Below are 12,016 nucleotides of genomic sequence, written 5' to 3' on the forward strand. Positions count from 1 at the left end.
AAAGGTACTTGATGATGATGCCTTGGTAGCAGTGGGACAAGTCAATGACAACTCAAGGCTTTATTCATTCTCCCACTTTGTGCCAAGTTCACCTTCTAGGGCCTTGCTTACTCATTCAAATTTCGAAAGTAAGCTATGGCATGAGCGGTTTGGTCACCTCAACTACCGCTATCTTTAGCAGCTCAACACTAAAGACATGGTCACAAGTCTACCTCGAATCAGTTTTTCAGAGGGTGTATGTTCAGGTTGTTCCATGGGCAAGCATCTCGAGGAGAAGTTTGATAAAGGGAAAGCTTGGAGAGCTTTGGAAGTTCTTCAACTTGTTCACAGCGATGTAGCAGGTCCATTTCCAGCACCTTCATTTAGTAAGGCCCGCTATGTCCTCACCTTCATTGATGACTACTCCCGCTTCACTTGGGTCTACTTTCTTATTCATAAGAGTGAAGTATTTGACAAATTTTAGGACTTCAAGACTCGTGTGGAGAAGCAATCTGGGAAAGTGGTGAAGATTCTTCGCACAGATAATGGAAGGGAATATGTGAACAAAAGACTTGAGGATTTTTGTACATTTGAGGGGATTGATCTTAAGCATTCTGTCGCATACACTCCACAGCAGAACGGAGTTGCAGAACGCAAGAATAGAACTCTCAAAGAAATGGCTAGCTGTATGATTCATGCATGTTCTCTTGATCACGCCTTTTGGGCCGAGGCTATCAGTTGTGCCACACACATCCAGAATCGGGTTCCTCACAAAGCTTTGCAAGGTATTACTCCTTTTGAAGCTTGGGCTGGTAGGAAACCGATTGTGAGACATTTCAGAGTCTTTGGGTGTCCAGCATGGGCTCGCATACCTCCACAGAAATGCAAGGCATTGGAACCTTAGAGTCAGCCTTGCATATTTGTTGGATATCCTGAGGGTGTTAAGGCATATAGATTGATGGATCCTGAGACACATGAGGTATTCATTGAGAGGAGTGTTCACTTTGAGGAAAGCTCTCCTAGCTTAGCCTCTCTACCTCCTCCACCTTCCTCCATTGTGGATAGTGATGCTAGTGATTCAGATGATGAGACTCCTTCAACTCTGATTCGCAGGATTACACCTCCACAGGGTCCACTTGTAGTTGAGGAGCCTCGTTCTCCACCTCCACCTAGATCTCGTTGGGCTCAACAGACACTTGAGTCCATGAGTTCTCTTGTTGGGGATCCTTCAGATACATGGCAAACTTGATCACAACATTAGGATCTTCCACATACATTCATTGCTACCACTTCTGATCCACAGACATTTAGGGAAGCATCAGGGGTTCTTGAGTGGGACCAAGCTACAGAGGAAGAGTATAGTTCCTTGATGAGGAACAACACATGGGATTTAGTCCATCTCACTAAGGGGAGAAAGATGGTTCGATGTAATTGGATCTATCGGACCAAGTATGCTGCGGATAGTAGTGTGGATAAGTATAAGGTTCAGCTTGTTGCAAAAGGTTTCTCTCAGGTTGTAGGTGTTGACTATACTATGACTTTTGCACCTGTAGCCAAGATGAACTCCATTCGCTTGACACTTGCTATTGCTACAGCTCATGGTTGGGTTGTACATCAGATGGATGTGAAGAGTGCTTTTCTTCGTGGTGATCTTGATGAGGAGATTTATATGGAGCAGCCACAAGGTTTCATCCAGGATACTTCCTTGGTTTGCAGACTAAGGAAATCTCTCTATGGCCTTAAGTAGGCCCCCAGGGCTTGGTATGCCAAGATGGATTCCTTTCTTCTCTTAGCAGGGTTCACCAGGTGTCATTCTGATCCGAATGTCTACATTTTGCGCCAGGATGACTCTCACTTGATACTTGTGCTCTATGTTGATGACTTGATCATTACAGGGAGTACCACATCCATCATTAGCAGGGTCAAATCTACTTTGCATGACAGATTTGCTATGACTGACTTGGGTCTTTTGCACTACTTTCTCGGGATAGAGATTTCACAGTCACCTTCCGGGATTACACTATCGCAGCCTAAGTATGCTCTTGATCTACTTGCTTGCTTTCATATGGCTGATTGTAAGCCTGCACCGACTCCCTTTCTTTTCGAAGTCAAGCTTGAGGCTCAGTGTTCTTCTCCACTAGTTGATGCCACTTTGTATCGTCAGCTTGTGGGTAGTCTCATCTACTTGACCCATACACGCCCTGATATTTCATTTGCAATTGGCATGGTTTCCCGCTTCATGCAGGAACCACATGAGCTTCATTGGAAAGCCACCAAACGCATCCTTCATTACATCCAAGGTACACATCACTATGGGATTCACTATGCAGTAGGCACAGGACTTCACTTGGTTGGTTACATAGACACTGATTGGGCTGGCGATCTTGATGATCATAAGTCTACTTCCGGTTATAGTTTTCACCTTGGTTTCGGCCCCATTTGTTGGCAGAGCAAGAAGCAACATGCTATTGCTCTCTCTTCGACGGAGGCTGAGTATTGAGGCACTGTTAACACAGCAACTAAGACCATTTGGCTTCAACAGATTCTCATAGAGTTTGGATTCACCGCTCCATGACCGACAGTTCTACATTGCGACAATCAAAGTGCTATTGCTATCTCGAAGAACCCGGTCCAACACCAGTGGACCAAACACATCGAGATTCATATGCACTAATTAGAAGGATTTATTATGTATATTTTCACTTTATAAATCATATATTTTTTGTAGATATGGTGTAGTGTGTTGTCATTGATGTCAACCCATGATATAATTGATGTCAACCTAGGATGATGAATGTTCTTGTTTGGATGTCCAACAGGGGAGATTGTTATAGTTGTGGTGATAGTGTGTTTGTATACTTGAATATTCATGGTTGGATGTCAATGTTAGACATCTCAGATAATCAAAGGACAACTGAGAGGGGTGGGGGGGGGTGAATCAGTTGTTTGCAGATTATAGAACTTTAAGCATTAAAACCTTATTACCGAAATAGAAGATATAACAGTTAAGCACAAATATAAACCATAGAACATTTACCTACCATCCATAAAAGATAACACCAAGATTTGTATGTGGAAAACCCGATAAAGGGAAAAACCACAATGTGAAGCCTACCCACAGTCAAATAATACTTCTGCAATAAGTATGTGATTACAATAAGAGAGACCTACACATGTAGGAAGGCCAATAGCCTAGAGCGCACTGCTCATCAGAAAAGGAGCCTCATTGACTACAAAATAAATCCAGACTACAATTCGGACGAAGAATGAACTGCAAGAATAGAATCTCCTATGTTCGAGTACAGTTATGGTTAAGCTCAGTACTAGAGGTCTTAAACCTCTTTCACCAACCCAATTCGATCACCTAAGATTGACCAAATCCTTTGCAAATGATTACAACTTTATTTGCACACAGATAATCCCATTACCTATGACCATATTAATCCCATGAAATCCCCATGATCTGCAAAGAGATCTTACATCATATTTATACCAACCCGAGACCTAAATAATTAGGTCGGCCACCTAAAAGATAATACAATAAATTCATAACTTAAACCCACAATATAACGATCAACCAAGTCGGCCTAAGACTGAAACATCATAATCCAATCAATAAAACCAACTGGTAATGCATCAGGATCATCCATTAACACGTTACATAAATCGGTCCCTAACCTAGCCGAATAAGATAAAATTAGGTCTGGACCCATATCCAGCACCACTGATCAACAAGAACATGAACAAGATAACCAACAACATCTCAAAAGCCATCTAGAAATCGTGCCAACACCACTTATCACGTGCATCAAAAGGTCTTCAACAAAGTTTTGTCGACAAAACCCTTACTGGTGACCAAAAGGCTTACTAGAATAGATGATAGCTCCTGAGTGATCAAATCCTGAACCAACTGATCGTGATACCCATCTAAATAGGATGAATGACCAATCTATACCAAATCCATAAGCCAAAGCGTACCAAAGCATACCGGATCAATATCATAAACCAATAGCTCTACCGAAACCTACCGGAAGCTGATAAACAACCAAAATAGTCGGTGTTGCCCTCAATGACAAAACATAAATGCAACACATAATCAATTCCTCCAATTGCAAACAATCTCCCCCTTTGGCATTGATGACAACACTAGATGTGAAAAACATCCAAGTGCCAAGAAATGGCAAACAAGTCTCCCCCAAAGGAAGACAATCAACAATCTCCCAAAAGATGATATAACATTGAAGTTAATAAACTCCCACTGTGAATGATATCTTTGTTAAGCTCTGATCTCTCCCCTTGAATGATATTCTATTAAGCTCTATTTTTCACATATATCTCTCCCCTTTGACATCAATACTAGAAATCTGACATGAACATCAAAGAAAAATCATAAATCCATTGAACCACGCAGCTAACTACTCCCCCTGAGTAGTAGCACCAACACATCAATCCAAAATGAATAGTAGCTTTGTAAGTGTATGCTGGACTGATGCTAGTCAACATCATTCAGGTCTCTACCGGAGGGGCAGAAATCCCCAATTTGTTGCTGAAGTACTCAAATGATTCCTTAGGCAAAGGTTTAGTGAAGATATCTGCAATCTACTCTTTAGTGTTCACATAAACTAGTCTGACTTTATTTGCTTCCACCTCCTTCAAAAAGTTATACTTGATAGATATGTGCTTTGTCTTAGAATGAAATACTAGATTCTTTGATATATCAATAGTACCATAGTTATCACAATGAATAACTATCGGTTCATTACAATCCACCCTTATATCCTTCAACATTTGCTTCATCCATATAACTTGTGTATAGTTAATAGCAATATCAACATACTCAGCTTTAGCAGTAAACAAAGATGTACATGACTACTTCTTGCTGATCCAAGAAACAAGTTTCTTTCCAAGAAAGAAAGCTCCACCTGATGTGCTCTTTCGGTCATCAACATCTCCAACCCAATCAACATTTGTATATGCACATAGTATAAAGTCATCATTTTTAGGATACCACAAACCAAATTCAGTTGTTCCCTACAAATACCTGAAAAATCCTTTTCACTGCACTCTCGTGATTCTCTCTAGGATAACTCTGATATCTTGATACAATACAAACTGCATTCATTATATCCGGTCTAGTCTAAGTCAGATATAACAAACATCCAATCATAGACTTGTACCTCATAGGATTTACCAGAGTTGATGCATCTTTCTTTGTCATCTTCTCACTTGTAACCATAAGTGTACCAATAGGTTTAGAATCTTCCATACCAAATTTCTTCAACAACTCTCTAACATACTTATTTTGACAGATGAAAATACCTTTATCAGTCTGAGTAATGTCCAAGCCTAAGAAAAATTTCATTTCCCCAATCATAGACATCTCAAATTCATTCTTCATGTTTTTAGAGAATTCCATGCATAACTTAATCTCACTTCCAAAAATGATATCATCAACAAAGACTTCAACAATCAATATGTCATCATCAATGATCTTATAGTATAAATTACTGCCAGCATTACCTTTAGTGAAACCAAGTTTCAAAAGATATTTATCCAATCTTGCATACCAATCTTTGGGGGCTTGTTTTAATCCATATAAATCTTTCCTTAGCCTGCAAACCATGTTTTTGTCATCTGAAAGTGAAAATCCATAAGGTTGCTCAATGTAAACTTTTTCTTCAAGATCTCCATTCAGAAATGCACACTTAACATCCATCTAATAAACGTTGTAGTACTTATGGGCAACATAAGCAAGAAATAATCTCACAACTTCAATCCTAGCTACCAGAGAAAAAGTTTCATCATAATCAATTCCTTCCTTCTGAGAATATCCTTTACAAACCAATCTAGATTTATTACTCACAAATTGTCCATCTCCATTCAGTTTATTCCTAAAAACCCATTTAGTTCCAATAACATTCTTATTTTTAGGCTGGGGAACTAAAGTCCATGTGTTATTATTTTCTATCTGATCCAATTCCTCTTCTAGAGCTTTCATCCAACTTTCATCTTTACATGCTTCAATTACTGATGTCGGTTCAATTTGAGAAATTAAACATACCTCATCAGCTGCCAACCTTCTTCTTGTCATTACTCCTTTGTTCTTCTCAAATGATCTGATCTTCTGAATGATTTATCCTTACATACCGAGAAGTCTTCTGACTTTCTGTTCCTTTGCTCAAATCTTTAGTTATTGTTGAATTTTCTGATACTGCTAGAGTAACTGGTTCAACATTTTGTTCTAGTGCAAGTGCTACCAGCTCAGTTATGATCATCTCCATTGTCGGTTCTCTCTCATAAGTTCTGATTTGATTTATGTTTTTCTCATCCACCTTGACATTAGTTCTCTCCATAATTCTCTGCAATCTTTTGTGATAACATCTATATGCTTTGCTTTCATTAGAATAACCAAGAAATATCCCTTCATCACATCTAGGATCAAACTTTCCAATGGAATCATCTCTTTTGGTATAGCATTTACTACCAAAGATTCTGAAATACTTAACCGTAGGTGTATGACCAAACCATAACTCATAAGGTGTCTTATCGGTGTCTCCCTTGAAATTAACTCTGTTGAATGTGTATACCGTCACGCTCATATCTTCTCTCCAGTAGATATGAGACATATTAGCTTACATCATCATATTTATAGCCGCATCCAAGATAGTTTTGTTCTTCCTTTCCACAACTCCATTCTGCTAAGGTGTCTGGGGTGCAGATAATTGTCTCCTTATCCCATTCTTTTCACAATAACTATTAAATTCATCGGATGTGAATTCTCTACCCTGATCCGACCTTAAGCATTTAATATTCAATTTTGTCTTTGTCTCAACTTTAGCTTTAAAGATTTTAAACTTTTCAAATACTTCAGATTTCTCCCTTAGAAAAGTAACCCACATCATTCTAGAATAGTCATAAATGATTAGCATACAATATCTATCACGTTGAATTTTTTTGATTCTAGCAGGACCACACAAATCAGTATGAATAAGATCAAGAACATCATTAGATTTGTCTTGTATTATTTTAAAAGAATTTCTTACTTTCTTTCCCATTTTACATTCCTTACATACCAGATTATAGGGCTTCACAATCTTAGGTACATCTCTAACTGCCTTAGTAGAACTGATCTTTACAATGCAATCAAAATTCACATGACACAACCTCTTATGCCATAACTAAATCTCATCAATTTGTGCAATCAAACATGTCTTCTCACTAGAGTTCAAATGAAATATATTACCTTTAGTCTGAGTACCGGTTGCAATCTCCAATCTAGATCTGTTGATAATCTTGCATTTTCCATCCTTGAACTGTAACTAAAATCCCTTATCCACCAACTGTCCTACACTCAAAAGATTATGCCTTAAACCTTCAACATAATAAACATTATCAATATCATGCTTACCATCTAGTGATATAGTTCCTCTTCCCTTGATCATGCATGCTTTATCATCTCAAATCTAACCAAATCACCATCAAATTCTTGCAAAGATAGAAATTTCCTTTTATCTCCAGTCATCTTTGTCTTCAATTTTAGTAGCAAGGGCTTTTTCTTCAGGTATGGTATCATCTTCTTTGATAGCCAAAAATACCCATTCCTTTCCATTGCCAGATCTCCTAGCTGAATCTTGTGCCAATTCATCATCAGAATTAGTCACACCTTCCTCATCAACATAGTATCATGATATGTCTTTGTTTCTCCTATACTTATGCTTGTTCTGATAATCATGGTTAGGTCTAAAAGATCTTCTAACTCTTTCCTCAAATCTTGAATTCCTTTCAGGACATCTAGATGCAAAATGACCTATCTTATTACATGCAAAACATTTAAAAGGTGATTTTCCTTCATACTTACTTCCTATAGGACCTTTAGGTACTTTTGTAGCAAATAGGGCTTCAAGTTGATCAAACTCTTCATACTCTTTCTTCATTTTCTCCAGTTCCTTAGCATATTAGGCTTTCCAATCACTCTTGCCGATTGATGATGTAGATGCATGAAAAGTAGGTTCAGATTTTGCAACTCCACAAGGATCGAATTTGTCAAGCTCAAAAGCGGATAACTTCCCAACCAAGGTGTCCCTATTAACAAAGGTGTTTGTCATAGTTCTTAACTCATTAATTGTAGTAGCCTTCATCTTATAAGCCAGTGGCAAAGCTCTCAATACTTTAGAAACTATTTCATCTTCGCTCAAAGATCCACCATAGCACTGAATTCCCATGAAAATCTCATTAACTCTCTCCATAAAAGCATTAATCCTTTCATCTTCTTCCATCTTTAGGTTCTCATATCTCACCCGGTAACCATCAAGTTTAGCAATTTTAATAGTAGGGTCACCTTCATTCAGAGTCTCCAATTTATTCCATATAGCCTTCATAGCTGATTTGTCAGATGCTCACTTTGGGACAATGTTAATGTTCCATCTTTCTTGTCCCGCGAAATCCTCATACCAAGGATTTGCTTAGCTACACCCAAATCCTTGATAGAAAATTACTTTGCTAATTTTTGTTTAAGTTAATTTATATGCTGCATTTTAGACCCAACAAAAAAGCATGCCATCAACATAAAGTAATAGGATGATATAACTCCCATTATCCAATCTCTTAAAATAAAATACAATGATCAGAATGACATCTGTGGTAACCTTGTTCAACCATGAAACTATCAAATTTCAAATACCATTGTCAGAGTGCTTGCTTTTGGTCATACAGACTTGTCTTTGACTTGCACACTAACTCCTCCTTACCTTTGACCTCATATCCCTGTGGTTGTTGCATGTGGTTTTCCTCCTCCAAATCCCCATGGATAAAAGTTGTTTTAACTTATAGTTGTTCAAGATACAAGTCTTATGTAGCCATGAGACATAGAACGGTTCTAGTTGAAGTCATTTTTACAGCTGGATAAAATATTTCATCAAAATCTATACCCTTTTCTGTGCAAAACCTTTTTCCACAAGTCTAGCCTTATATATTTTATGTCCTCCATCCTCCTCCTTCAGCCCATAAACCCATCTATTAGGAAAGGCTCTTTTTCCTGTAGGTAATGAGACTAAGTCCCAAGTTTGATTCTGCATCAAAGAATCCATTTCCTCTTTCATGCCTAGCTCCCACTATTATTTAGCTTCCATCTACATTGCTTCTTCATATCCTCTTGGCTCCCCAAAATCAATTAATAAAATAGAATACAAGGAAGGATAAAATATTTCAAGAGGTCTACTTAACCTCGTAGAACATCTAACAATTGTAGGAGTTTGTGGGATGATTTCTTGTTGATGAGCATCAGGTACCAATGACATTTTTAGGAAGAACTTTCAAAATAAGGACAAGATTGTTGAGGATTTGTTGACAACATTCCATGAGCTACTATGCTTGAGTGTGAAATAAATTTGAACACTCCCATTGCTAAGAAATAAAAAATATTAATTAGTTCCTTGAGAAATTACACAAAGAAAATAAGAGAAAAGTTTGAAAAGGATAAAGTTGATGATAGAGAAAATCTCTTGCATGAATTCAAAGCTAAATGTGAATCAACACATCTCCAACTTTCACATCTTGTTTCTCAAGGCCAATCCTATTAGGAAAACGATGACATACTCTTTTCTTTTAGTCTTCTGTGGTCAAATTCCACCAAGAGCGTCAAAGATGAAATGAACATTATCGAAGATAAGATCTAGCAAGAACATGCTAATTTCAAATTGTCTAAGGACTTATTTGGCTCTGTAAGATCCAAGATTGAGGAACTTCATGATAGGTATTATGACTTGTAGCAGCAAAGGGATAACATCATTCTGCCCTTAGGCAAATTAAGAGATTTGAGCAATGAAAGTGTTTCCTTCATGAACAGAGCCCTCTCCCAAGCAACTCAATTCACATACTTTGTTCTCGATTTCATTCAAGAGGTAGAGAAGTTGTATGCATCTATGTTGGAACATATTGAGTTTATGACAAAATCCATTTTTAAATGGGATAAGCACAAGGAAGCCTGGACCGCTCATGCTCAAAACCTTCAACAATCCTCCGAATGACAACGGTTGTCCCCTTCAGGGGGAGTTTTAGTTTTATTTTTGCACTGTTTCTAACCTTTCTTTTTAACCCTTTGTCATCGTTATCAAAGGGGGAGTAGTGTTAGGTGTTGTTATTTCATGCAAACTTTCAGACAGTTGGTATTTCAGTTATTATTTCAGAAAACCTATATCTATAACCTTATATTTCCATCAATGACAAAGGGGGAGATTGTTGGCCTATTATCATTGTTGTCATTGATGTCATGGATGTCATGTTTTGGTTTGGCAGGTATGTATATGTTTAGTTCAAAAGTTTTCTTCAAGTATGCAATATTTCTTTATTATGCAATGTATGTATGTACAACTTCAAGATCCGATATTTACTCTTACTTGAAGTTGTTTTTGGGTCTGGTCCCATCTAGATATAATGAGAGAAGATTCTTTAAGGTGTTTAGATCCAGTTCAACCTAGATATGCTAGAAGCGTGTTCTACTAGTCGTTTAATGATTCAAGTTGGAAGTTGACGTCGCATGAAGATATTTTGGTTACTATAGCATATGGAAATTTCAGCCTCATCATTTCTGGTTGATCCAACCTGATAGTCAGATTGATGTGGATATATATTGTCATCAATGGTGTATGCTAGATGCAAGTTATTAAAAAACAACTATTTTGTGTATTTTGTATATGCGAAAAGAATGTGGATATAAATATTGATGTGTGAATGTATGAGACAAATTGTGTACTTCAAAGGAACTGTAACTTATGCATATGTTAGATGCAACTCCAACAATTCAAATTTTGTATATTTTGTTATCAGGCAGTAATCCTCTTTGTATTCGGACAGTGAGTCCAAACCGGCAGTGACCCAAACTAGAAGTAAGCCACCTCTTGTACTATGTAACCAGTTACATATTAAATCATTCCTAAGACAACACTCTCTCCGTGGTTTTTCTCATATTAGGTTTTCCACGTATAAAATTCAATGTTAAGTGTTGTGTGTCAACTTCATTTGCTGTCTTTAAATTATGTTATTTGGTTGGCTAGTTAGAAGTTTTAATAAGTTCAAGTGAATAATAATTCACCCCTCCCCTCTTAGTATTATAGATTTTCAACACATCGAACTTGGTTTAACAGAGCTTGTAATGCCCGCCAAGAAACCCAAAAGGATCACACTAAAACAAAGGAATAAAAGCAGATTTTTTTTTTCTTAAAACATAACATATAAATAAGCTGCATTAAGCTAACATTGCATTGGCTAAACAGACAAGTGGAAGACTTATCCATATTCCTAAAGGGTTTCCAACGAAGATTACTTTTTTAATATATTGAAAGCTTAAGGTTCACTTAACCACTTATGATGCATGTCAACTATCCCTAATACATTGCAATGATATTCATTTAAAGAAAAAAATTAGACATGATTCAATTACATACTAAAGATTACATACATCTAGTTTACTACAATAAAACATTCAATAACCTAATAATTACCATTACAAAATCTATCAACTTATAATATTTCAATTACATTACATTTAAATTACAAGATAACATATGAATTAAATAAAGATCATATAATGATTTACATAGTTTACAATATGCCAAGAAGGCATAATAATACAATGATACAACTGAACTCATAAGGTTCAACTAGGTACAATAATGAATCCAAGGAGTACAAAGGAAATCCATCTGGAATAAGGAGATGAACAAGTCCAAAGAGCAACTGGAAAACCTGCAAAGACAACCCTCACAAGAAGCAAGCGAACCTGATACCGATGGAAAGTGATACTACCACGCGACCATGTGGCTCAAAAATAACCACCCCTCCATGCTAGGAGATAGCACTAAGACCCACTAGAAAACAAGGAAAGAATACATGGTCTCACAAAACATCAAATCCACTCACAAACAATATACTCACAGAACATGACTCCACATCAAAACAGGTGAAGAAAACAAGACTAGACACTAGTGACCATAAGGGGAGAGTGTCATCACATATCTTGGTATGGTTATCCTAGCAGGCC

This window comes from Cryptomeria japonica, chromosome 4 (assembly GCF_030272615.1).
Source record: "Cryptomeria japonica chromosome 4, Sugi_1.0, whole genome shotgun sequence".
NCBI lineage: Eukaryota > Viridiplantae > Streptophyta > Pinopsida > Cupressales > Cupressaceae > Cryptomeria > Cryptomeria japonica.